This window comes from Thunnus thynnus, chromosome 15 (genome assembly GCF_963924715.1).
Source record: "Thunnus thynnus chromosome 15, fThuThy2.1, whole genome shotgun sequence".
Taxonomy (NCBI): Eukaryota; Metazoa; Chordata; class Actinopteri; order Scombriformes; family Scombridae; genus Thunnus; species Thunnus thynnus.
In genome coordinates this window covers 27174301-27201217 of record NC_089531.1, presented here as the reverse complement: position 1 = coordinate 27201217, position 26917 = coordinate 27174301, and the positions used below count along the sequence as shown (strand labels likewise).

Here is a 26917-nt window from a genome sequence, read left to right as displayed (position 1 = left end):
CTAAAATGCTTTCTGAGCCACTGGTAAGGTTCCTGTTTATGGGGTCAGAAAAGTGACAGTTAAATTTTGGCTCTGAAAATAAAATTTGGCATTGAAAGCAAAACCTGAACTGAAAAAATAAACATTGGCATTGAAACATTTGTATTGGAAAAAGTTGTATTGGCACTGAAACAAGTATTGGCACTGAAAAATAAAACACAGGCATTTAAAAAAAACATTACAATCTTACAATCTTATTATCTTATTTTCTTTTGATGTTTTTTTTGGATAATGATGTGTTTTTCAATGTCAATCTTCAGCTTTTTCTTCATGTCTGTCTTTTTTCAGTGACAGGGTTTTTTTATGCTGTCTGTTTTTTTTCAGTGTCACTGGTTTTCAGTTTCAACTTTCTGTCACTGTTTTGGTGTAGAGAGGACAGGTTTGAGGAAGAGACTACATACCATAGACTGTATAAAAATGATGGACATTAGGGATAGACGCTAACATTTTTAAGCACTGGCCCCACGAGCCAACAAGTCCCTAAATTTGGTGGTCCAAATGTAAACTTGTGTAAAAACAATACAGAAAAGGCAATTTAATGCAACTTAACACAGCCTTCCTTAACTGTGAAAAGTCAATAAATGAAAATGATTGAATATGCCTTATAAATAAAAGAAGTTGACAAAGAAAATGTTTTGAAGAACCCATATTTGTTTATATATTTATTTATTTATTTTTATATTTTAAAGCCATATTTAACAGGTGAACAAGTTAGTTACTTGAACAAGCCTCTGATGAGTAGATCAAATCCACCTGAGTGTCATCTGAACGCTTCAGTGGAAGGGATACAACTCAAGCAAATCTGACCTTTCGTACAAAGGAGTTAAGTTGATCAATGCTACAAATTTGCTTAAATTTGATTGCTGACCTAGAAATAGTGCTGAATCTTAAATATATCTTCTATATTTTACATGTCGTAACATCTTGTGTTTCTGAAGTTTCTGCATCCTCAAACTTTCTGATTATTTCCAGGTTTAAATAAAAATATTAGAGATTTGTGATCTCAGGCTTTTGGACTCCACTGTATATAATTGGTTTTCTAAGGTTATAATGTTAAAGGATAATTGATCATACATGCACATGAGCTGCTGCTGATAATAAACTAATTTTTAGACTGAGACTTGCAGTTTTTGTATGATGAAATCTCTGACAGTGCCACAGCACCACCAGTAGGGGGAGTGAGGTGTCACCTTTTTCTGCACTTTTATCTGCCCACACATTACCCGTCAACCACTCTCCCCTGTGTATTAAAGCAAGATGTCAGCTGTTGTTGAGAATGTTGTCAAATGTGAAGCGTAATCTATACAGACAGCTGTTTAAGTCACACATACATCCCGCCGTATATGTGTTTTGAACGTGTTAACAGTATCTATATTGATTGATCAAGGCTCCCAGTCTGTCTGTGAGCTCACCCGTTTCTCTGAGTGAGTCCCTTCACTCGCTACAGTTGGCGGGGAAATAAAGTCAATGAATCAATAAATACAAACACTGTTGATTTCTTCCCATGGAGCCGACATGCAAACTATTTTGGTTTAGTTAATCTCTGCTAATCTCAGTGAGAGAGAGTCAGTCAGCCTGGTGAAGGCAGGTTAGCTGGCCGCTGGTCAGGAGCTGCTGCTGCCAGACGGCTGCTTCTGTGGACAGAGACGTGTAACGCAGGTCAGAGTCAGTGTGGATTGAACGGTTAGAACATGTTTACTCACGTCTCACTTCCTTTGTGAATTCCCAGTAACATTGTGTTGGCGAAGGCTTGCAGTATGGGGATAAAACATGGTGGCCACAGGGGGCCACCTACATGAAATATTTGGTAGCCATAGAGTAACTTTTTGTGGCCACGGGCCATCGGGCCATGGTTGATGTCGAACTCTGGATGTAGCCATCCTGACATCACCCATTGGTTTGTGGACTCATGTTTTGAAGCCTCAAGTTTGTCATTTTGACCTTCACCATCTTGGATTTTTGGATCCAGAAGTGATATCTTGGACAAGAAGGTGTAGTGACCCTAACGCAAGCTAAACTTTAAATTAGCTAAAAGTAAGATTGTACTGTTGCTGAATTGCCGAACTGATTTGCGAAACAATGTTAGCTAACTTTGCCAGCCCACCCACCTAACATTAGCTCGCTGAACGGACAGGACTGGGCTGTGGAGATGGGACATTCGTGAAGGAGTCGAATCAGAGTCGGCTCTTTTAAGTGTAATGTGGTTATCAACAGGGCTGCCAACTCTCACGCATTGATTGTGAGACTCATGCAATTGACACTTTCACACCATGCATCCATTGGAATTAGATACTTGTCGTGACGCCATTTCATTCAAGATTCAAGATGTAGTTTATTGTCATTTTCTTGTATATTTGCATACAAAAAAAAACAAAATGCTGTTCCTCCCAGCCCACAGCAGTGCAACAAACAACAGAAAGGATAAAGATATACTGTATGTCTAAAAATCCCCTTTAAAAAATGATAAAAACATATACCAAGAGGGAAAAAAAGAAAGAATGAGCAGCTAGCAGCAGAGAGAAAAGTACATGTCTCAGTTCGATGTAGATAGCTCCTGCATGTCAACAAGTGACCAGCACTGATGGGGGAGTTATATAATCCATTTTGCTGTCCAGAGAACATTAGGCAACAGTTAGCCTAGCTTGCACTCCTCCACACTTGCCCCACTTCCACATCTTGTCGCACCGCTTTAGATGTTTTCTCTCCGGCACAGCTCCAGGCAAGTCCATGGTCCACTGGGTGTAGCAGACCAAGCACACTCAGCTGATTTAGCTCCCAGCCAGTATTTCTCATAGCGGAACTAGGAGAGGCAGCTGCAAACATCCGTTGCACTGCCATCACACCAGTTCATGGAGAGAGAGAGAGAGAGAATACCACCAACAAGGATTCCTTAATTTCTCTTTGTCTTCCCAAAATAACTCTTCTTTTAGCTTCCTCTGTGCTGTTTCTCCTTTGGAATGTCAGTGACATTGGCAGGTAGCAGTTAGCAGTTGACAGCTAGCTAGTTATTTTGATTTACAAAATATGTCCAAAGATAATACTTCCTCTTCTTTTCTTGATGATTAATGCTGTTACCTCTTCTTTAGAGTCTCACTTTCAAGTCCAAGTTTGAGATGTATTCAAGAGCCCAACTCCGGTGCAGCCACTCTCTCTCATTGGTTGTTTGTACTTGCATTTATTAGACTTTGAAGGAGGCCTTGTGAGTATTGAGAATAGCAACACTCATGTTTAACATTGTTTAACCAGGTTTAATTATGCAAATCATATTGTGATGTGTTGAAGGCTATTTCATTTATATAAACTGCTTGTCCTTGTTTCACCTTGAAGATGGCCTAGTACTCTGCAACCTACTACCATTTTAGGCTACATAATGTTTTTATAAATATAATTTCAAATATGAAATTCTTCTGATAATCATTTCCTGTCCTAATCCACCCAATTATATACTATTCTTGATACATACTATTCTTTCATAGCACCCTCAACCTAACTGATCTAGACTAGTACAGGTGGCGGATTCTTGAGTTAATCCAAATGGTTAAGTGGTGTAAAAATGCAAGAAATTATTTTGAATTACAATTTTTTTTCTGGGGGAGGAACCCCAGGCCCTCCCATCAATAATGTATCCTTCCAAGTTTTCTCCCCCATTTTAAAACATAACCAGGCGCCCATGCCCCCTCCCCCAACACCTTGCAGACATCAAGATAGCAGAGTCTGTGTCCAACAGTTTTTGTAATTTTTGGAAATCAAAAATCCAGGAAGCATGCTTGCTTCACGCGGTGATTTGCCAGGTGTGCAGAGGTGAGAAAGTAAGCAGAATTTGAACTTCTTTGTCAAGCTCTTTTTTTATTCTTCACACAGTTACTTCTGTCACTTTTCATGACAAACAAGTGCAACACCATGAATGCCTTTGATGAAAGAGATTCGGAAGGTGTGCTCCATTACCCCATTTGTATGATTCATCATGTCTCGCACCTCTTCACGACAGTAGGCTTTCCATCTCACCTTTAAATGTGTCCCTTCAGAACACAAACAGTTTTGCCTTCAGATGAGGTCAGACAACACATTGTACAAACTAACCAACTTCTGAGCATACCTTGGCCTTTAATTACTCTGGCTCTCGTTTCTAGAGTCAGAAATGCAGTTCCTGAGTTCCTAAAATGGCTCCCGGGTTCCTGGAAAAGTTGTGATGGTTAAAGGATAATAGTAGTGGGTATACCCTATGTTACAGTTGAGAGGGCGCTAGGAAGTGAGTTTTTTCTTACAAAGGGACCATTCCCCGGTTCTAACCTTTGTACATCTAATCAGCCAAGCATGATGTGCACAGAAAGGAATGAGAATGCACTCCTACCCCTCCAGTTGCTATTGGCAATGTAAAACAGGCTGATCCTACACATTGTGGTATTGATTCTGCTGGTGTATAGAGAGAATAGGTTCTGACCGTGTGATGATTGCGGTGTGTCTGTATTCATTTAGTCATGAGGTGTGAAAAGGAAGAGCTGATTCTGTAATCAGAGTCACACAGTGCCAGATCAATATAGTTTGAGACATGTTGCTGCAGAATATTACTCTGCTGACTCTAGGGCCACTTGCAGGGAGCCATGCTTCATAATCAAGTGCTCAAATCACATGAGATGTTTTTACTGTTCTGTGAAATCAGAAATCAATCATTTTTAGTGTTCACAGTATCCTGTTTGAAATGGACATAAAATAAGGAATAGCAGCTGCTGCCATCAAAAGGTATCAGTCAAGTGGAGCAGAGAAGCTAGAAGAAAAGGACGGTAGAATGAGGACAGTGGATCTTTGCAGCTTTTCTCTCTGGTCTCTGTCAGTTCAGTCAGCTGTGATTTCCATATCAATATTTGAGTGACACTGAATAATTTAGAGGCGTGCAGTGACACAACGGGATGCAAGGCTGAGTGGCGCCCTGCCACCGCTCGTATTGTTTGTGTGTGTAAGTGTGTGTGTGTGTATCTGTGCGTTTTTCAGGTTGCATTCAGAATATATATTCGGAAGTGAACTGACAGAAATTGAAAATGAAATCATGTATGTGAACCTCAGCACTGGGGAATAGGCTCTCAAACGGCCTGCCAAAGAGCCACTTGCTTCCATAAGAGCAGTTCTGACTAATACAAGTTAAGCTCAGGGAACATTCAGAGGTCATATTTATAAACCAAATATTCACTGTATGACTGATGACATGTATAGTATAGTATATTCACAGGGTAGAGGAATGAAAACATGCCAGAGAAGTAGCATCCATTTGATGTTGGTCACAACAACTTACATCGTTATCTAACATAAAGTGCATTAAAATTCTACAGCTACAATTCTCCTCTATAATGCAGTATAGTATCATAACATAGTGCAATATGGGAGAGGGAAACTATACTGAAGTCTTATATAATGTAGTAGAGTAGTGTTGGTGCGGAATGCACAATATCCAGTCAGTCCTGTGTAAAATTGTTTTTGTGAAGGCCAGTATAGTTAGGTTTACTCAGATTTAAAGGATTTAAAGCAGATATTGATATTTTTTATCATAACAATGTATCAAATTGCAGTGTATAATCTCAGAGGCATTGCTTGTAGTGATGAACCTACAGAGAATTTTCATTTCCAACCACAGCAGACAGCTGTTTTTAGAGAAAAAGCTCTTAAAAAACTACTATCCACTACCTTCTCAGCACCAAACAGCAGACAGACACAGTTAGCCGTAGAGTAGCTGGTGAACATATTTAGCAGCTAAGGAGCCAGATATTTCCCTCAGGAGTTGGTGTAGACCAAAAACATAAAAACTACAGGAGAGTGAATGGACTTACATTCACCCGATGGGCTGAAACATGACACTCAATGAATGATAATGTTGCTGGATGTGTAAAGAAGCAACTGTTAGCTAACAAGTTTGCCATATCATTTTAAATGGTAATGATATGTTAATGCTGTGTTCACTACTTGTTTCCGTTGCCCCCAAGTGGCCAAAAACTAATTTCATGCAGGTTTAAGTTAAATATAGATAATGCACAGTAGTATAGCATTTAGGTAATGTAGCATGCTGTATTACCATAGTGTAGCATAACGTAGTATATACCATACCGTAGCATAGTATAGCGTAATATGTATTAGTATAGCATACTATCTTATATCTTAATATACCTTAATGTAGCTTGTTGTAGTATACAATAGTATATTATATTGTAGTAATATATCATAAAATGTCAATGTATTATACTGAAGTATACCAAAGAGTAGCATACTGTAGTATAGCATAGTGTAGTACAACATAATACAGCATACTGTCATATAATAATAACCTCACATACTGTAGAATACTATAATGTTGTATACCATTGTTTATGTAAACTGTATATATGATATACAATAGTGTAGTATACTGAAAGTATTGTTGTATAGTAATATCTAGTATGATGCACTATAGTATAAAACAGTAGTTTGTATAGTTTAGCATAGTATACATATTATGCATAGAATGCATTGTATATCATACTATAATATATTATGCACAGAATGGATAGTATAGTATAGTATAATATAGTATAGTGTAGTGCCAACATATCTGCAGAATAGATTGGTATTGTGGTCAGTATCTGGTTTAAAGAGAGCGAGCGGCTGCTCTTTGCATTCCACTCAGCCACTGTTGACCCAGAGACTTTGCCCCTGTCTCTGTGACTGATCAGCCATTTATCAGCTCTGTATCTTGTGACTGGAGGCTGCTGTCACTGCCTTCCTCCCTCTGAGTTGCCTGGAGACTGTTGCTCCTCTATCCTCTTCAGGTACAAGCAGGGGTTAAATTGGGGTGGGGCTGTCTGCGGCTTAGCCCAGGCACATAGACCTGTCATCAGGGGACACTTAACTTTGCACAACTTCAACAGTGTATATGTTTTTACACTTTTCCCAGTCATAATATATTCAAACGACTAATACATGTATTCTTTGTAGCTGTAGAGAACATAGGCCTAAATGAGGTGATGTAAGAACTTGCGAATTCCAGAACCTTCACTGGGTTTCCCTTTTTTCTGTCAATGGGTTTCCTTAAAAGCTAGTGGATGGCAATGTAGGAAGAAAAATAGATCAGAAACTGATAGGTTTAACAACAGAATGTAAATTGCTCTGATATTCTGTTAAACAATGTTTAGATTTTACAAAATTATATTATAACTAAGTTTGCAGCAGGTTGCTTCCGATCTTTGGTAGCTGTTACATCAAGCTAGCTGACAAGCTCTAGTTCAAGTTAAACTATCAAGCAAGCTAGCACGTATTGAAATCTCTCAGCGTTGTCAGGACCATTGTGGTTTGAGCAGAATATCAGAGCAACTCAAATTACACCATTGCTAGGTAATACAGGCTAGTTTGACCATTTACTAGCCATAACATTAATTAACGAAAAGGAATTATCTTGCAGTCTTTGTCTTGCCTCTCATGGAGACAAGGCTTCATTTAATTTTAGTTTATTAAGCTTTTTTATACCCCTAGTTTCACTTAAGTTAGATAATGTGTATATGTTGCATAAATTTATTTTCTTTAAATTTCGAAGTCCTCCCACCCCCCCACATGTAACACATCCCAATTTAACCCCCAGGTACAAGGACAAGGGGGATAACGCACTAATCTGCTCTGGAATATTATGGCACCATGCAGTGTTTCTTAGTGGGATGCCTGGTTATTGCTTAACATGAAAAGAGGTGTTTTTGTTCCTAAATTTAATTAATTCAGTTAAATAATGTACCGGTATATGTTGTACATAGCTCAGGACTGCCATTGCAGCAAATTTTTAGCATTAATTTAACTCTACACATATGAATATATACAAAATACTATGTAAAAAAACTACTTTATATCAGATTGTAAGGTATATCAGAGTCAACTAAACAGTCTTTGTTAGATCTGAATAGCAGCATCAGAACTGAGTCAACAACCAACCTTCCAAACATCACTTAACTGCACATAATAGTCACTGAAAACTCAACACTTGAATATTTGGTGTGCACACAATCAATCTGTCTGGATACTGTCTCTGTGTTGGTGCTAACAGAGAGCAGTTAATGCTCACTAACAGATGCAGGATTGTCAAGGAGCATGAGAATAACATGAGAATATTGAACCCATAGCTTTGATAAACCATGCAGGATGTCAGTCAACCAGAAAGCAATAATTATTTTGATTAACATGGGTGTACAATTTAGGCAGGCTTATTTTAATATCTGAATTAATAATATCTGAATTCAGGTCAAAATGTCAGATTTCCTCAGTCTTTCTCTATTATTTATTGTGATTCACAGTGTGAATAATAAGAAGGCTGAGCAGGGAATGTAAATGTGCATTAGTTTGCTAGTTTGTCCTCACTGCTTCCAGAGTGGATGGTGGGTAGAAGAAAAATGCTCTTGCCGCTTTATTTCACTGGAAAGGGAGACAAGGAGTATAGATATTAAACATTTGTGAAGATAGTAGTTCGTCGCAGTCAGGAGAATAGGTGGACTAACTAGGGCCACAAGCTGAGAGAGGGCCTCCTAAAAAGTTATGTAGAAAGTTTTTCATGTGGTCCTCAAGTTTACATATCTAATCAGTTTTACTATTCATTTTTCATAACAGAGGGTTTTAGCTGAAATGTACAGAATTGCCAAGAAAACTAGGATATGGCAACTTTTGTTTCAGTTGAAACCAGTTGGCGCAAAGATGATACAGTTTGGCTAGTTTTTTTGTGTGCAGGCAAAAAAAAGTTGCCCCCCATCAATGCAGATTCCAAAGCCAAAATTTTTATTGGCTGTGATAGCTGATATATTTATAATGTTGGATGCCTCCACTCCATCAGAAATCCCATTGAATAAAGAATAAGTAAGGTGGGGTTTCAGGGATGTAAGTGACCACAGTGTTGGCCGTTCAAGTCCAGACAGCGCTCATGTTCCACGTCATAATCATTCTCACCACGGCTGTTAAAACACCACAGGAATGAATTTGCAGAAGAGGCAAATATATTAATTAAAAAAACACAAATGCTGTCTGTCTGTCTGTCTGTAAAGAACCAGACCAAGACTGCCTGAGAAGAACAGTCTCAACCCATTTCCATGCACACTTTGGTGGATTTGTTTGTGGTGTGAATGCAAAACCACAGTACTATGTGAGAATACAGTCACTATACAGACTCTCTTGAATAATGTAAAGGTTTAAGTTTAATTTACAGTTTTAATTATTTGAAATTTGTTTCTGAGAAATCATGTTTTGTACGTGACTTTGGCATGGTGGACAGCTCAAAATACTACAATACTCACGAGACAAGGCTGCTGTTGCTATGGAGAAGAAGCCAGTCAGAAGTGCGAATTAGATCAGTAGTGAATTCAGAATGCTTAGTTGTTGCAGCTGAGAACAAAGCACACCACATTGTTGAGATCATCCAAAATTAACCACAATTTATAAGTGAATTGATTTAAAATGGAGATTGTGTTTTCAGTTTTCTCAAAATTGTATTCCTTAGATTCCACCCACCACTAGCCATACATGTAGCATGGAACCTGATATTTTCTAACACAATTGTTCATCTTTTATACTGATGACTTAACTGGGAGAGTTTCGTGCCAATCTAAGCAATAGAAGTGCTCCAACTGTCGATTGTCTATGGACAAAATATATGGGATATTTACCCTCTGGTACCAGGGTTCCCAAAATAGCTCCTCCGACTTTGCACCTCTATGGAGATAACAGTGCACACATCTGGACAGTCTCTCCTCAAAGGCACTCAAGGTGTTTCACTTGGTTATACATGCAACAAAGTGACAGAGGTAGTTGTGAGATGAAAGAAGAAAGAGAGCTTAAGAGACAAGTACACACCCTGGTCACAGTCAAAAAGCACTTCAGTTGAAGTATACTGACTCCTTTACTTCCCAGCATTGACATGTTCTTCCAGAAAAGTGGCAGCTTTATCACATCACCCCCTCCTCCCCCAGATCAGTATATCCTTGCTACTGTATTTTGACTACTTCCTCACGCATGGCATGGTTTGGTTAAATTTACATTTATTTCCTACCACTTTAAGTGGCAGAAGTTGGACGTTTCAACCATTTATCCATTACTAATTACTATAACTGTGAGGGCCCCCTTGTACTTTGTGCTTGTACTTTCTGTACTTTCAACTGTTTATCCATTACTTTTAGCTAACTATTTTGACCATTTAGATAACTGTTTACACTTCTGCTCACTTGTGCAAGTTTTCATCCACTCTTACGTGATAATAGCTCAGTATGTGTGTATATATTGTTTTTAGTAAAATCGTAATTTCCTATGTAATCAAATTAGTTGATACTAGCACTCCTGGTTGGGAATCACTGTGCTACAATATGATACATCTGGTGTGTATTGCACTTGACTTATTGGTGATTGGTTTAATATGTAATCTTGTTACAGCACATCCTCTTAAGTATAAATGTAGTTGGAATCATGCACTGAATCATTTTGTCAAATTTTCAGAAATTTGCTTAAAATTTATCTGCTTTGACATTACAGTGTAGGTAAATGGCAAAATAAATCAGAGAATTATTATTTTAGTCACTATGTTGCTTCTGCAGGCATGACTTTATGCCAGAATTAGTGGATTTTGTCATTATTCCTCCATTGAAAACAATGACAAATGTCAAACCAATCCATAACTAGCTTTAGCATCAACCACTGTCTCTGGCCACCAGCCACTAAACATCCTTTGGGGACTTTGTTCTGGCTCCACAAACATGATGGGGACAGATATGACTGCTCCTATCTCCCTTTGATTTTTCCCTTCATTTCTCTTCCCATTTGTCTGCCTTGTCAATTTCAGGCTCCCCAGGCAGCCATATGGAAGCATGTAGCCAGGCTCATTGTTTTGTTGCACCAACTATTTCCTTCTTCTTTATAGCCTCTGGATACGTGAACCAGGCTCCATTTGGCACACACATACATTCATGGATAAAAAATTTTTAAAATGACAGGAAATCAGGAGAAAGGGAAAACGGGTAGAGAGGGGAGGGAGAGCAGTAAGACAGACATATGACTTGGGGCCATGTTTCTAATCTAATCCTCTGTTTGTCTTACAGGATCTCTACTCTTAAAGGACTTGACATCAAATTCAATAAGAAGATCTCAGGCTGGCATACCATGGAGCTCATTGGCTTTCAGTCCATGTTCTCTTCCTTTCTCTATCTCGGCTTCATCCTATTTCTCTCTGCGCACTCTTACCGGTCAATACTGTTGGGTTGGAGGTCAAAGTGATGAAGGATTCAAGGATTCAAGGAGCTTTATTTGTCACATGCACAGAGATACAAAGTAAAACATGCAGTGAAATGAAGGGGATGCTCAGTTACTGTGCAAGAATGTCCAAAGGATCAACAATAGAATAAGTAAATAGATAAAATAAGATAAATAGTATATGGTAAAATAAAAAATACTAGTGCAAGATGACACTATTTACTAATCTTCAAATTAGGTAAAACTATATACACATACAAATCTTACCAGTTTCCAGAATCAACCAGTATTTACAGTTAAAGTGACCTGGTGTGCAAGTGATAGTGGCAGTAACAAAGAGTGTGTGCAGTATTGCAAGAGTGTCCATCTGTGTGTGGAAATTTATGTTAAAGTGAAGTGTGTGTGTTGATCCAGATGGCCTGAGGATAGAAACTCCTCTTCAGTCTTTCGGTTTTGGCCATGTGACTGCAGAGGCGTCTGCCTGACCTCAGCGGTCTAAACAGTCCATTGTTGGGGTGTGAAGTGTGTCTTATGATATTTTGGGCTCTCCTCCTCACCCTCCTGGTGTAGGGGGGGAAGGGTGGGAAGAGGTGCTCTGGTGGTGCGTTCAGCTGAACATATACCACTCTCTGCAGGGTGCCGCAGTCATGTTCCCATACCAGGCAGTGATGCTGCCTGTCAGGATGCTGCAGTCATGGGTATAGATGTTTATACAGCAGGGGGCTCAAGATGCAGCCTTTGGAAGCACCTGTGCTGAGGCTTAGTGGACCAGAAATCAGTCAACCCACCCGAACCACCTGAGCCTGGTTACTGATGAGGTGTGATGTGATGTTCAGTCCTAGGGTCCTTATCTTCATGGCCAGGGTGAGGGGGACCATGGTGTTGAATGCTGAGCTGTAGTGAATGAACAGCATTCTCACATAGTTCCCCAAAATCAACCCTGCATTGTAAGCAGTGGTGCTTTAAGTTAAAGTCGATCGTACAGCTCTGTCGACCCATGGTTTCTGGTGTACTGGTGGACTGGTGTAGCTCAATGCTACTTCTGTAAACTTGCTGACATCAGCCAAGGTCAAGCGGAACATTTCCCAGTCAACGTCACTGAGGGCATCTTGTAGCATGGCTTCTGAGTGGTCAGTCCAGTGATCGATTCTTTGTTTGTATTTTGGTAGGAGGAAAATAGCGGCATGGTCTGATATGTAGAACACCGGCAGTGAGACGGCTTTGTAGCTCTTCTTGAACTGCTTCTAGCAGTGGTGTTGTTGTCTGTTGATTACCTCCCGCAGCTTGGATATGGCAATGTCTGTGCTGGCTTGCGGAGGGATATAGACTGCTGTGATGATTACAGATGTGAACTCACGGGGCTGGTAGAAGGGACGCCACATGATGGTCAGATGCTCCAGGTGAGGATGGTAGGACAGGGAGAGAACAGTAATGTTCCTTAGATCTCACCACTTGTTGGTTGTCATGAAGCAGACTCCTCCACCTTTGGACTTGCTGGACTCCACCATTCTATCTGTGCGGACAATAGCTGCAAAGCCATGTTTTGGTGAAACAAAGGATGTTACAGTCCCTGATGTCCCACTGGAATGTTATCCTTGCTCTGATATTGTCCAGTTAGTTCTCCAGTGACTGGAGGTTTGCAAGCAAGATACTGGGCAAGGGTGGACAGTTTGCCTTGCTCCTCAGTCTGTTTCGGACCCCAACTTGTTTCCCTCTGTGTTTTTTGGGCCTTCTCTTCTTCCTGATGTTGTTCCCATTTTGCCAGCAGGCACTCCAGAGGATCTCCACTGGTCACGTCAGATTGGTCCCAGAGTTCACAAAATGGTAAGAGAACTGGCTCCTGATCTTCAAAAGTGTTTTATGACCATAAGAAGGGTATGAAGGGAGGTAAACAAAACACAAAAAAAGCGCAGTCGAGACAGAGCGAGACAGACGACGTCTGGACTCACTCACTGTATCTTGCAATTTTTCAGGCCCCACTCTGATCTGATTTAAAAGGGCAGCCATGATCTGAATCCATCACAGTGAAAGTTAACCATAAAAAATGTTCTTCCTGCTCATAAAAGCATGCACTGCACTTCTTCCACTTTGAAGTCTGACCTCAACATAAACTTGATACTCTTCATTTTTATTTCAAGAGGATCAACGTTTATTGCAAACTTGTGTCCAACTATGTGTGGTCTGAACTCTGTCTAAATTTATGTAAGAACTTCTGTTTTTTTCACATTTGCTGATGTGAACAACCCTCCCACGTGTAGTCCTTGAGTGTGGTCACCTTCCCCATGGTCACACGTCAAAATATAGCCTGGGATGGAAGAAGGGGGAGAAATAGGGGGAGAGATGGGGGGATAGAGGACAAAATGAGACACTGAGGGATGGTGGGGAGAATAGTAAAGGTGGAGGTTGTTGTGCTATTCATTATGAAAGAACCAAGGTTGTGAATATCCCTGCGCACTTAAACAAAGAGCTCTTGGGAAATGCAGTACACCTTACTGGATGTCCTACACTCTCTGCCAAGAGTGGTGGTTAAATTTATGTATGTTCAATATATTTCAGTGCTGTTTCTGATTGGGAGGCTATATATGTTGTCCTCATTTTGCATGGTTATAGATCTATAGTGATTCTTCTCCAGTGAAAAATTGATAGAGATGACAGAGTCTATAGCCATGCCAGCAACTCTTTGAGGCTGTACATAAGCACAATTGTGCTTTGAACTAAATGCTAACGTCAGCATGGTAGCGCGCTCCCAATGACAATGTTAACATGCTGATGTTTAGGGGGCAATGTTTACCATGTTCACTATCTTGGTTTAGCAAGGTTACCATGCTGACATTTGCTAATTAGCATTTAAGTACTGCTGTGGCTGATGAGAATATCATTATATGTCTGGCTCTCTATTCCTTAGTTGCCGTTGTACTCCAGTCCACCAAATACCCTCAGACTTTTTCCCTGTTTGTTCTACTGGACTGAGTGGGAGAATGCCCTTGTACAGGACATCGAATTTTGCTTTCACACTAGTGGTGAAATATGACTGGGAGTTTAACATTTGTTTCTGTAGATTTGAGTAATTTGTATTTACAGCCTCTATGTGCCATGTTTGAAATGCATCATCATTAAGTTGTAAATAAGAGAGTTTGCAGGTTATAGTGTACCTGTGTATGTAGGTTATATTCATGTATATTCTTGGACAGGTTTATATATGTTGATTAATTATTAGGATTGTGTTTCTTGGTTTTCTGCTGCTCTGGATTTCTCTTCCTGTGTCTGTTCTGCCTTTCCTTCCACACTTTCCCTCTACACCTGCCCTGCATCAGTCTTGTTAGCCCTGCCCTTTTCACAGTGTTTTCCCCAGCCTATCAGCTTCTTTCCCGTTCTCCTGTTTCATCTCATCATTCCCCTCACTTGAGTTTCTCCACCCATCTCCCCACCTGCACCTCATCTCCTCGTTAGTTTTAGTTAGTATCTCAGTCCTGTGTTTTAGTTCAGTTTCAGTCTCCCCTGTTTATTCTTTTCTGCTCTGCCTAGTTCTGTTTTGTTTTGTTATGCCTTCACACCTGAATCTTTATTAAAAAGAGACATTCTTCAGTTCATATTGGCTACTGCATCCTGCATTTGGGTCCATCTCCTGCTACTCCCTTCACAGGTATTTGGTTGTATTGGAAAGTTGGAATTTTGACCTGACAATGGCAGTAGATGACATTTCATGACCAAAGTTGCTAAAATTCATCCTGTGGGGTGCATGAATGTGTGTGCCAAATTTCATGGCAATCTGTCCATAGTTGTCAAGTCATTTCACTCAAAAGCAAAAATGTCAACCTAGTAGTGGCACTAGATGAAAGGTTGGGAAATCACCAAAATCATTAAGATACATTCAGTCTGTTTACATGCACTTAAACCTCCACTCAAATGTGTTTTTCTTCCTGTTCCTTAGGTTGGATGTTTGAGATTCATTGTACAGGATGATGTATGTGCAGAGTTTGACACTAGAAGGCTGTTTTCACATTCATCTGCTGAAAGTGGGAAGTTTCTGTGTTCTCATGGAAAATCATATTTTTAGGGGTGGGCTTACAAGCATGATTTGTGACATCACACCAAGTTTGGAAGCCGATCCTGGTACAATATTCAACTTACACAAGTGTGATGTGGAAACTTGAAGCCTCCAGTGCACATACACTGAAAATGGACTCTACAGTGAAGTAGAGACATCTCGTGTCCAGCAGTTAAACTTCTGAAATTAAGTATATTAAAATATTAATATGTGAATTTTTAATGAGGGAAAGGGAATAATGTCATTTTAAGGATTTTAACGTAAGTATACTTATTTTGTGGAAAAACCATGTTAGACACAAATTGTCTTAATATATGCCTGGAGAGGATCTTTAAGTAACCAGGTGACTCAGACAAACCAGGTTACACGAGTACTTGAAGAACATATTAACATGCACTGTAGTAACATGGTTACTGTAAATCCACATATATGCAGCAGATCAGTATCGGTAACCAGATTTCTCCCCTACGCCCGACCTTATTTTGGAAGTATGGCTTACTGATTTTGACTGTATAAGTGATAAACTTAGACTGTAAAAAACATGAACGTGGCCACCGTGACGTCACACATTGGTTTCTGAAGAGCGGTTTTGAAGCTCAAAGTGGGCGGCTCCGGCCGTTGCCATCATGGCAGTGCCTGATTCCACCTAACTCCCAGCTAATCCAAATGGGCAAAGAGATGGAGCTGAGGCGGGCTGAATGAAACCTGGTTGCTGAAACAAGCCACCCAGCCGCTGGTGACCTGTCACTCAAAGCAGCCACGTCCTTAATTATGCATGACTTTACAGCTTAATAACATTTAAATGGGTGAATTATTAAAAAAAAATTCACCCCCCCATACAGTTGTCATGAAAGGGGAAATTAGCTACAGAGACCAAAACCGTTTTTTGTACCAGGCTCTAAACATGTTTATTTCTGTTGTAAATTTGGGCATTTTAACATGGGGGTCTATGGGGATTGACTCACTTTTGGAGCCAGCCTCAAGTGGCCATTAGAGGAACTGCAGTTTTTGGCACTGATGCATTGGCTTCATTTTCCAGCCCCGGAGGTTACTGCTTGGTGATAAAAGACACAGTTTTCTCACTTTTTTGGAGGTGTGAGTGTGTGTGTGTGTGTAACTGACAGCACAGAGGAGAACAGACTGGAAGGCAGACTGTCTGAATTTAACAAACAGTCAAATGTTCAGCAGTGGAAACTGACTTATTTAGATTTCAACTTTGTGTTAATTTCAATTTTTGTTGAACTTTGGATGGATTTTTTTAAATACTTTATTTTTATTATTGACAAAAACAGAACAAACGGACTAAAGAACAACAGACAGACATTGTAGGTAAAGTAAAAACAAGGTGCTCCAAACAAAATAAATACATAGTAAAGAAATCCCTTCAGATTCAAATATAATATCCAGTTTTTCCAGTATTTTTTAAATTTTTCAGAGGCATGTCACAGAGAAAAAGTCAGTTGTTTCATAACATAAATTTCCTCAGCTATTTTTATCCATTCGGGGATTGTTGGTGACTCTTTGTTCAGCTATTTCCTGGTTATTGCTTTTTTACTTGCTGCTAGTAGTATCTGTAATAAATATCTGTCAGTTGTTTCATAACATAAATATCCTCAACTATTTTTATCCATTCGGGGATTGTTGGTGACTCTTTGTTCAACTATTTCCTGGTTATTGCTTTTTTACTTGCTGCTAGTAGTATCTGTAATAAATATCTGTCATGCTTTTTGAGCTCAGTTGGAATGTTTCCCAAGTAAATAACACTAAACTCAAAATCAACCTCTGAGCCGATTATTGATTGTATCTCTGTTACTACATCTAACCAATAAGGAGACATTTTAGAACACTCCCAAGAAATATGAAAAAGACCAGCAGACATACTATCACATATTCACCAATGTTCAGGTTTATTTTGTAACTTTTATATTTTCAGAGTTATGAAAGACCTTAAAGTGTTTCTCCAGGAGAATTCCCTCTACAGACCTCAGCTTGAGGTGGTACTGTGTTCTACATATGTTTAACCAATTATCATCTGTTAGCTTTATGTTAGCTTCTTTCTCCAACCTTGATTTATTGTAGAGAGACCCCTGTCTGCTTGTAAAGCTGAGTAAATCTTGGAAATCAGTCTTCTGTTAATATTACTTATATGTGCATCAAAGAGTATCTCAATCAGACTCAATTCTTTCTCTCCAATGTTTTTGATATTTTTGTCAAAATAATGTCTTAATTGAAGATATCTGAAGAAATCTTGTCTCTCTTAATGCTAAGTTTCTGAGAGGTGTTGAAAGGTATCTAAACATCTATTGGATGATATCATACAGCAGTTGCGAACCATGGTCTGGACCCTGGGCCTTGTAGGACCACATGTGGCAATAAAAAAATCAAACATGGCTATAAAAATAACAGACAGATTCCTGTCACATGGAAGTTCAGCATATTAAAGGTGTCTTTGCCCTAACTGGTCTCACAACAAACAAAGGTCATTCTGGAAAACCAGTCACACAAAGCTAGCTATCATGACATCACTAAATTTCAGTATGACATATGAACAACTAGGCCTACCTATTTTTGTGACAATAAATGAAACAAGCAAATTACATTGACTTATTTCACATATTTGTTTAGCTGGAATGAAAGTAAAATATCTAGAATAATCATTAGCTACTGTTGAACAACTAAAGATGGATCCAACACTAATCCAATATTTTTGTTTGTTTGAGCTTAGACATATTTGAATTTCATTGTAAATTAAATATCTCTCTGCCAGAAGTAAAAGCAGCAATGCCATACAAACAAGTTAAATGTGTTTGTGTCAGATGTCAACAATTTTTGAAATTAGTGCAGTATTGAGCGAGAGCGCTGCAGTCGGCCGTCGGACTGCAATGTAATCCTACAGAACAATAGCGCCCTGTCAGTGTACATCCACTAATAGTGCTTGTTTTTGCCACTGTCAGGCTCATATTAACATTATGGAAAGTACCATACAGAGAAATAAAACATTTTTCTTTACCTTTCGCTTGATCCGGTCTGTTTGTTATTGTGTTTAACGAAGTGTGCCAAAATTGTGATTTGTCCATCTCCCATTCCATTATATTAATCCAATGTTTGCTAAGAAATATTAGTCCAAGTTTATAACTATGATCTAGAAATGATTACTATTACTTCAGTGAATAAAAATAATTAAAATATTTATTAGGAGTACAAAAATTCTTTCATTATTTTTTCTTAGGCCTTTAGTGAACACCTTTCCCCTTGGTCATACAGTATGAAGTGATGCATCTTTTTCTCTCCATTTTGTCCCTTTTTCCAGACTAAAACATTTTTCTCCCCTGAAAACGGAGCTTTGCAGAAACGGTCTCTGGAGGGTGTTTAAACTGAAAACGCCAGCTTGGTGTTATAGTGTATATGGGGAAAACAGAGCTTTGTAGAAACTCTGTCATATCAGGGACAGTAGCGCTGCGTTTCATTGTATTTCATTGGAAGAGGAAGAAGAAACACAGCGACAATAACAACATTGAACATTAAAGTTATTCTCTTTATTGTCTACTTAATGACTTCTTTAGAGTTAAACATAGCTATCTACCACCTTTTTCTTGCTGAAACTGTAATCTGCTTGCAATAAACAAAATGTCAGGAAGCCACCGTGGACAGAAATAGTACACCATTTCTTCTTCACTGGTTTTCTGTGGCTGACTTGCACATCTGTCCTCCAAACATGCCCAGTAGGAGGAGAATTACCTGTTTTGGTCGTTTTAACGTGGATGGAGGTATTTGCAGAAACAAGCTGAAAGTCCTGCTGTGGATGTATGTTTTTGCTCGAAAATGGTGTTTTAGAATTTAGCCAGCTTAATGTAGATGTAGTCATATCCAACATATGTCTCATACAACTGATGTGCAAATTATTCTGTCTCACTGTATCTTACTTTCTCTCACTGTGATATAGCTATTGTCTCTGTCCATTTTGAAGATGAGAGGATAAAAAGCGTTGGTGGGTCAATGTACTGTAAGGATGGGGTTCTGTAACTGCCAGGTGGGGAGTAGAGGCTGAGCAGGGAGTGGAGGGGGTAGTTGTAGTGTGGTCAGAGGGGCGGGGAGGCTCGTGCTCATTGATTTCAAGGAACTGTGGCCGAGCGGTTTCCTGCTGCCCCTGCAATAAAAGGTCTGTGCTGGAAAATAATCAATGTGCAGGGATTCTTGCCTACTTGTTAGTACATTCTTTTTCCTGCTCGAGGTTCATGGCCTTATTACACCTGACACATCTGGCAGCAAAGACAGCAATTGCCCCAGACAGCATACAATGGATTATAACAGCTTCAGCAATAATATAGCTCTTGAAAAGAGAAATGTTGTTAGGTAAGCAGACTACACAGCCTGGGCAGCAGCTGCTGCCAATGGATTATGTATGTACATAGTAATCCAATATAGTCATGAGATATTGCAAAAAAAATTAAATTTCAGTAGAAGAGGTTCAAGAATCAAAATGGTTTTTATGTTTTAAAGATATTGACGAAATGTGTTTTTATGTTATATATTTTTTAAATAGTATACACTACCAGCCTTGATGAAGGACTGTCAATGACAATGTTTTATGATTCAGGGATGCTATATGAGTAAAACACCCTTTTCAGGCAGTCAATGTTAATAAAGTTGATTATTACGAATGATGAAGATACACACCCAACAGAGGCCAGGTGAACTTTTCAGCAACCATTCAGTATTCATATTAATGTCAAGTGTTTGCTAAGTAAAAACAGTACAACTTACCAGTATGGAGTGCAGGTAAAATCTATTAAATTCAATATAACCTGTGAAATATTCAGAGTGGCGCATTAAATCCTGCAACAGAAATGTTCATTCTCACATTAAATGGCTATGACATGTGCCATGACTCCACACATGTGTGATGATTATTTCATATTTTTCTTATTGTCAACAAATCTCATGTGTAGAGCCAAACCAACAATGAATTGATCTACTTACAAATATTGTGTGTGTATTCAAATTCTGATTCCTCTGTGCCATAGACCTCTGTTGTTGTCCAAAAACACATCAATGAGCCACACTGTTGCACTGGGTTTGTTTAGAAACAGCTCCAACAGCGACCACATTTTCAGTCTCCAGAGAGTAGTTCAGTTGACAGTGCTTCGCAAGCTTGTTCTGCTAGCTTGAGGCAGTGACGTCTGCCTTACACGGAACTACTCTCCTGAGACTGAAAACATGATCTCTGTTATTAGTCTTTGGGGCTGTTTCTAAACAAACTAACATGCCCAAACTCTTCAGGGCAAAGGAACATGTACATTACACAGCATTGGACAACAACGGAGCTCTATGGCACAGAGGAATACAATATATCAGACTTTGGATACACACATAATACTTGTTAGTAGGATCAATTCATGGTTGTTATGTTGGTTTGGCTCGGCAGATGAGATTTATTGACAATAAATAATAAAAATATAAAAATCATCAGCCAAATCCTTTGAAAGCATTAAACAAGTTCGGTATTTTGGGAAATACAATTCTTTGCTTTTTTATTCAAAAAAAAAAAAAAACAATATAGTTCTCATGTCTGTGCATTAAAAATCCCCTCCAGACATGACAAGACATGATGAGACATGACGACACGACATATAAAAATACTTTACTCTGAATAATAATTTGTGTCTGATGTGTTTTTTTCACAGACATGTTTAGTTACCATCTATTCCTTCTCCTTCATTGAAAAATCCAGAATCTATAAAGATGCAAATATTTTTCATTTAAAAAGTTGAACTGCTGGATACAAGATGGCTCCTACTTCACTGTAAAGTCCATTCTCAGTGTATGCACACTGGAGGCTTCAAGTTTCCACATCATACTTGTGTAGGTTGAATATCAGTCCACAACTGGCTCCAAACTAGTTGTGATGTCACAAATCATGCTTGCCAGTACACACCTTAAACCTAAGATTTAAGGTGAGTACAGACACTTTGCATCTTCAGTCAATGAATGCGAAAACAAACTCTGCACACACATCATTCTGCACAGTGAAGAGAACAACATCCTAATGAAGGAACAAGATGAAAACACATTTTTGAGTACAGGGGGACTTAAAACCAAGGCAAAAGGCTTCATACCTGATCTGAATGGCCACAATTAAAAGCAGGGCAAAATGTCTGCTGTGGAAAGATGTCTTCTGTGTATCTTTGTAGACTCAATGAGATGCATCATACAAATGGGGATATCTTTTCAATGGGGAAAATGCACACCCTCAGACCTTCCTCTTCTAGAAGACATTCATGGCGTTGCACATGGTTGCACAGATGAAAAGTGACATACCAAGCTGAGAATAAAAGAAGCTTGAGAGAGAAGTTTAGACCCTACGTACTGTCACACAACTGGCAAATCGTTGTGTAATGTGGGTGTGATTGTCAGATTGTTTCAGATGCTGTTAGACTATGTGGCAAGCACTTTGTTTGAAGCATACTGAGGCCTTTACTGTAAACTGAAAGTACAGCTTCTGGGAAGTGAGGTGCCATTTTACAGATGCTTTTTCACTCCATTCAGGGGTCCCAACTAATGACTCATTGGTCATAAGCCTGCTGTTCTACTGTCTCGGCCTCCCTAGCATCATGACACACCATTTATTCCAAAAGCACAATCTTGTAACAATGTCTCACTCTATAAAGTGAATGTACTCACATAGAGTCGGTGCTGTTTGAACAAGTTCATTGACTAAATCATAAAGCAAAGGCTTGTTTTCTTGTGAGTGTCTCTTGAATCTATCAGGCTATTGAGGCTCGATACAGACAGATGAGAGACACAGAGCAGATGCTGTTGAATGAAAGCCCTGTCAAGAACAGTGGTCTCAGACAGTCTCTCCTTTCTTCTGGACTCTCTCTTTGCTGTCTGAGAGCCCTCCAGCCACGCAGCCTCTTCCTCATCATCTGTTGGTGGCAGACATCAGGTCAGCTCAAAGCGGCAGCAGGTGGTCTGTAGTGACAGTCAACCTCTGAACTCTGGATGTGCTTCACTTGCGAGAGACTCGACTCAGTGCTGCTTTATAAAGTGAACCTGTGCAATGCAGTGTTCCCATACCTGCACTGATACTGCCAGTCAACAGCAGTTGATATAATTTGTCAGTAGAAAGTCCCTTGTTTTCCGCTAACCCAACAGGCAAGGAGCAAAGTTAGTGGGAGCTACAGTTGAGAAGTTGCATTCAGTATTGAGTTTCAGTACTCATAAGATGTGTGTGGTTTTTTTTTCTCACTGTTTAATCAAGCATTGAACCCTCCCAGTCAAATTCAAGATTGATTTCCCTTTGAGTCATCCTCTGATAAAGATGGAAAAAAATGCTCTTGCAGGTGTAGAAACACCACTTCAAACAGAAAAATAGTTATTAAAGTTAAGCACTGAGGATGAGATGACAAGAATCATCTGGTTTACGAAGAAAATCTCTTAGAATGTAACAGTGACTGAATAGGTTACTAAGGTTGATTTTTAGCCATGCTAGCAGCTCTAGGGGCAGTACTTCAGTCCAGACTGAAATATATGAACAACTATTTGGAGGATTGGCAAGAAATTTGGTACAAGACATTCATGTGGATTGATGAGGCCTACTAACTTTGGTGGTCCAATTTTTCACTTCTGCTGTGAAATATCTAATTACCTACTGGATGGATTGGCACACAATTTTGTACATTTATAGCTCCCAGAGGATATATTCATCTGACTTTGGTGATTCCTGACTTTTTATCTAGCTTTACCATGAGGTTCCAGTTTGTGGTTTGAGGGAAAAGTCTTGACAACTTTTGAATGCATTGCCATGAAATTTGGTTCAGACACTCATGTATACTCATGTAATAATTTTGGTAATCCCCTGACTTTTCAGCTAGTGCCATCATCAAGTCAAAATTTGGATTTGTCCTTTTTTTTCTGACTTTGTTTTGTTTTGTAACTATTTGATGTAAATAAGTGTAATTCTCAAGTTGATCAATGTGGAGTCTGGAGTCAGTAATAAGCAAGATGACAACTGTCTCATGGATGGGTCCAATGTTGGTCTGAAAGTGTGTTTGAAAGTGACATCAGTCTTGTTTTTACTAGGCCACCCTGGGAACTATTTTCAAAGTAAGGGCAACTTTCAGGCAACCAAATATGATGGTTGCTAGTGAAACACAGCCAGATCAGAAGTGTTTTATAGCAGGGTAGTTTATACTGTATCTGTAGTCTCCAGAGATCTTTCAAAGTTTTTCAGGGCAAGACTAAATTCATATCAGAAGTGCTTTAAGACAGATCAGTTAGGTCTCTGGTCTTGTTACAAAAATTGAGATTTTACTGAATAACTTGCTCATAGCCGGAAACATGAATGTTTTCATTCATAATAAAATAAAATAAAAATTTGGTTGGTTAGTAGCATAGTGTTGTGGACTGTAGGTGCAAGGTCTGCAGGGATATAATAATTAAATGCACTAACTGTGTCAGATGGCTAAACTAGCTCAGTCTGGTCTATGATATGGTCTTACAGACTTATCACTGGGCCATGAGTAACACACTGTTTCTCCTAACTGTTGGTACAGTATACAAAATAATTTCATCACTGTTTTGCAACAATAAAAAAATGAATCATCAGTAACTAAAAGCTGGTAGTAGCACATAAACATGTGCTGCAGTGGGTCATGCTGCAGTGAGGAAAGCACTGACACAACATTCCTCAAAACATGATGAAGAGAAAAATAACATTAAGCTCCTCCTTCTGTTCAATGATTTTCTTAATTCAGTCACACTGAGTCAAAGTCCTAGCAGTTACACAATGCAACAAAACCTGTCTGCTGCTTTCAGGTCAGATCGACAGGAAAGTCTAACACACATCCAAGTTAGCTCTCAAATCCTCATTTTCCACTGAAGTCTCACTCAAGTCTACAGCTCTCTCTGTTATATTCTATATTTCAAGCAACCCTTTGCGTCATATGACCAATTAACAGCAGTAATTCATGCACAATGACACATTCATTCTTAACATGCATAGCTAAATCATACCACACATTTTATGAGACAAGACATGCATGCAGGGAGCAGCTCTTGGGAAAGTCTCAAATTACAATGAGAAAACATCTGTGTTACACGGCACTCTGGGATGGTACAGTACTTGCCACACCCTGGCTCAAGTGGTTCCAAAATGTGTTTAGTAGTTTTAGTGTTGTAGTGCAGACTATGAAGTAGAGCAAACATCAAGTAAAGTTCAACCAGACATTCATTTTTTTTTTTAAATCCTTCATACCAGAATTGCCTTTAATTTGTCTTCTCTTCACTTTGATTGCTTGCACTGCCCATTAATGAACAAACCTTGCCTCTAGAACAAAAGTCAAAGGGTGCATTTAAAAAAAAAAAAACACTCGATTCCAGTCCCTTTAAATTTAGTGAAGTATGATTTAACTTGTTGCACCTAATTTAACCGCTCTGGTGTTGATACCACTTAGGAAAGCATAAAAAAACACTTGCATTTTGGGTAGTGTAGTACAGTAGTATGACCATGCTTCAGCTGTTCAGATAGACTAATTAAAAACATTCTATGGCAAAATACATTTAGAACTGAAAGCTATTAAAACAGAAGCTGAATTCTTTATAAAGTGACATAAGTAATCATGAAACAAGAGGATAAAATGATGATGGTCTGTATTCATATGCTCTTTATTGATTCTGTATGTTAACTGTAAAGTCAGTCACAGGTAATAATTTTAAAACATTATGAGTAAGTGGTCTGTGCTTCCCAGCCGTGCCTACAGTAAGTAGGTAAAGATTATTTATATAACACCTTTCACAGACACCAGTCACAAAGTACTTCACAGGCACACAAAGAAACAATAAATACAGTAGACAAATAAGATAACCAATAAATAAAACACACTGGAAAAAAACAAACGTTAAAACATAAAATACCACATGGTACCTAAATGCCTGTCTGAACAGATGGGTTTTTAACTGCTTTTTAAAAGAGTCCATCGAGTCCAGAGACCTCAGACTTTTAGGAAGACTTGCAAAGCGTAGCTGCTGCCAACTGGAATGTACAATCTCCCCAAGTCTTAAAACGTATCTGAGGGACAATTAGAAGATCCTGGTTAGAGGACCTAAGAGCTTGGTTCATGGTGTAGGCCTCTATAAATGAGCACCAAGATTTTAAAATGAATTCTAAAATTAACAGGAAACCAATGCAGAGGTTAAAATAGGTGTAATGTTGACCACCTTGGATCATATTAAAATCCTAACAGCAGCATTTTGTATGGTTTATAAGTGTTCCAAGGAAAATTTATTAAGGCACGTAAAAAGAGAATTACAGTAGACCAAATGTGAAGTGGTAAAAGCATATAATAGCATCTACATATCAGCTCCTGACAAAACAGACCTGAGTTTGGCCATGTTTCTTAGGTGAAAGAAACATGATCAAGTCAGTGTGCTAATATAAGCATCAAAACTCATGGATTGGTCAAAAATCAAAACAAGATTATGTAGACTAGACTGAGAAGACAAGGATAAAGCACCAAGGTTTTGCCTAATCACTGAGTGAAGGTTATCAGAAGCAATAATCAAGACTTCAGTTTTATCTGCATTTAACTGCAGGAAATGATTTGTCATCCAGTTCCTAATTGCATTTAAACAGTTGGTCAATACAAACAGTCTATCAGGTTGAGCATTTTCACACCACAATTGTAATGTAACTGTTTTCCATGCAAGCATAAATCCTTTTAATTCTGGCTTCATGTTTTCGGTGGTACTAGAATTAATAATGAATTGAAGTTGTTAATAATTACTTTTTACCTCACAATAATTTGTATATTTAAAACAAGGTTTATTTTTTATACAATCAACCTGAGTGTGAAATGTTCACAGTTTCATGACAATTTGTGGCCTTGTGAAATTTATTTGGCTGGCATGTTAAACAGAGGAACATTAGCATTCAGTTGGCAACCAGATAAATATAAATCCAATATTCCCTCTCCTTTTAGCTCTGTTTTGGTCTCCACCAAATCATGAGAAAAATATCTGACTCTTTAGCTGCTAAATTCTCCACTATGTTCACCAGTTAGTCACTAATGTACTGTCTGCTGCTGCTGGAAACAGCCAAAAGCCCTGCTAAACTAAAAAAATTCTTCACATAAAAGTTAATTAGTGCAGCTTTAAAATGTCGTAATACAAAACACATACGTAATTACCAAAGATATGGACAGATAATTTTGATGAATGTATTTTCAAGATTGAGAAATGCAATTGTGATGAATTGATAATCATTTTAACCATAGTCATTCAGCCTTACAGATGGGTTTACCAGTATTTTCATCTCCTGTGTCATGCTCCACACCATCTGGACTATCTGTGTATCTTTTCACTATAAATGTAATATTTCCATGCTACAAACGAGGGGAGTTGTTGGGTTATAGTTAAACATGTTGGGAAATATGTTCATTCACTCTTTTTATTCTGAGCATCAGTTTAGAAGATCAATACCACTCTTATGTCTGTGTGTTAAGTACAGATCTAGCCAGGAGGTGATTAGCCTAGCTTAGCATAAAGATTGGAAGCTGGGGGAAACAGCTAGCCTGCAACAACTGATTGTAATTTGTACATGTTTGT

At 38.8% G+C, this 26917-nt stretch overlaps 1 long non-coding RNA gene across 5 annotated transcripts in view; it reads left to right on the top strand.

Moving 5' to 3' along the window:
• Nucleotides 1-26917, top strand: part of LOC137198013 (uncharacterized) — a 124247-nt gene that overhangs the window by 80143 nt on the left and 17187 nt on the right. For 4 of the 5 annotated variants that reach the window (XR_010931564.1, XR_010931563.1, XR_010931562.1 and 1 more), the window contains one exon: nt 11115-13089. This is a non-coding gene — a long non-coding RNA (uncharacterized lncRNA). Of the gene's footprint in view, nt 1-11114; nt 13090-13679; nt 14909-26917 lie in introns of those variants that run through there. The other variant, XR_010931560.1, reaches the window with a different exon arrangement.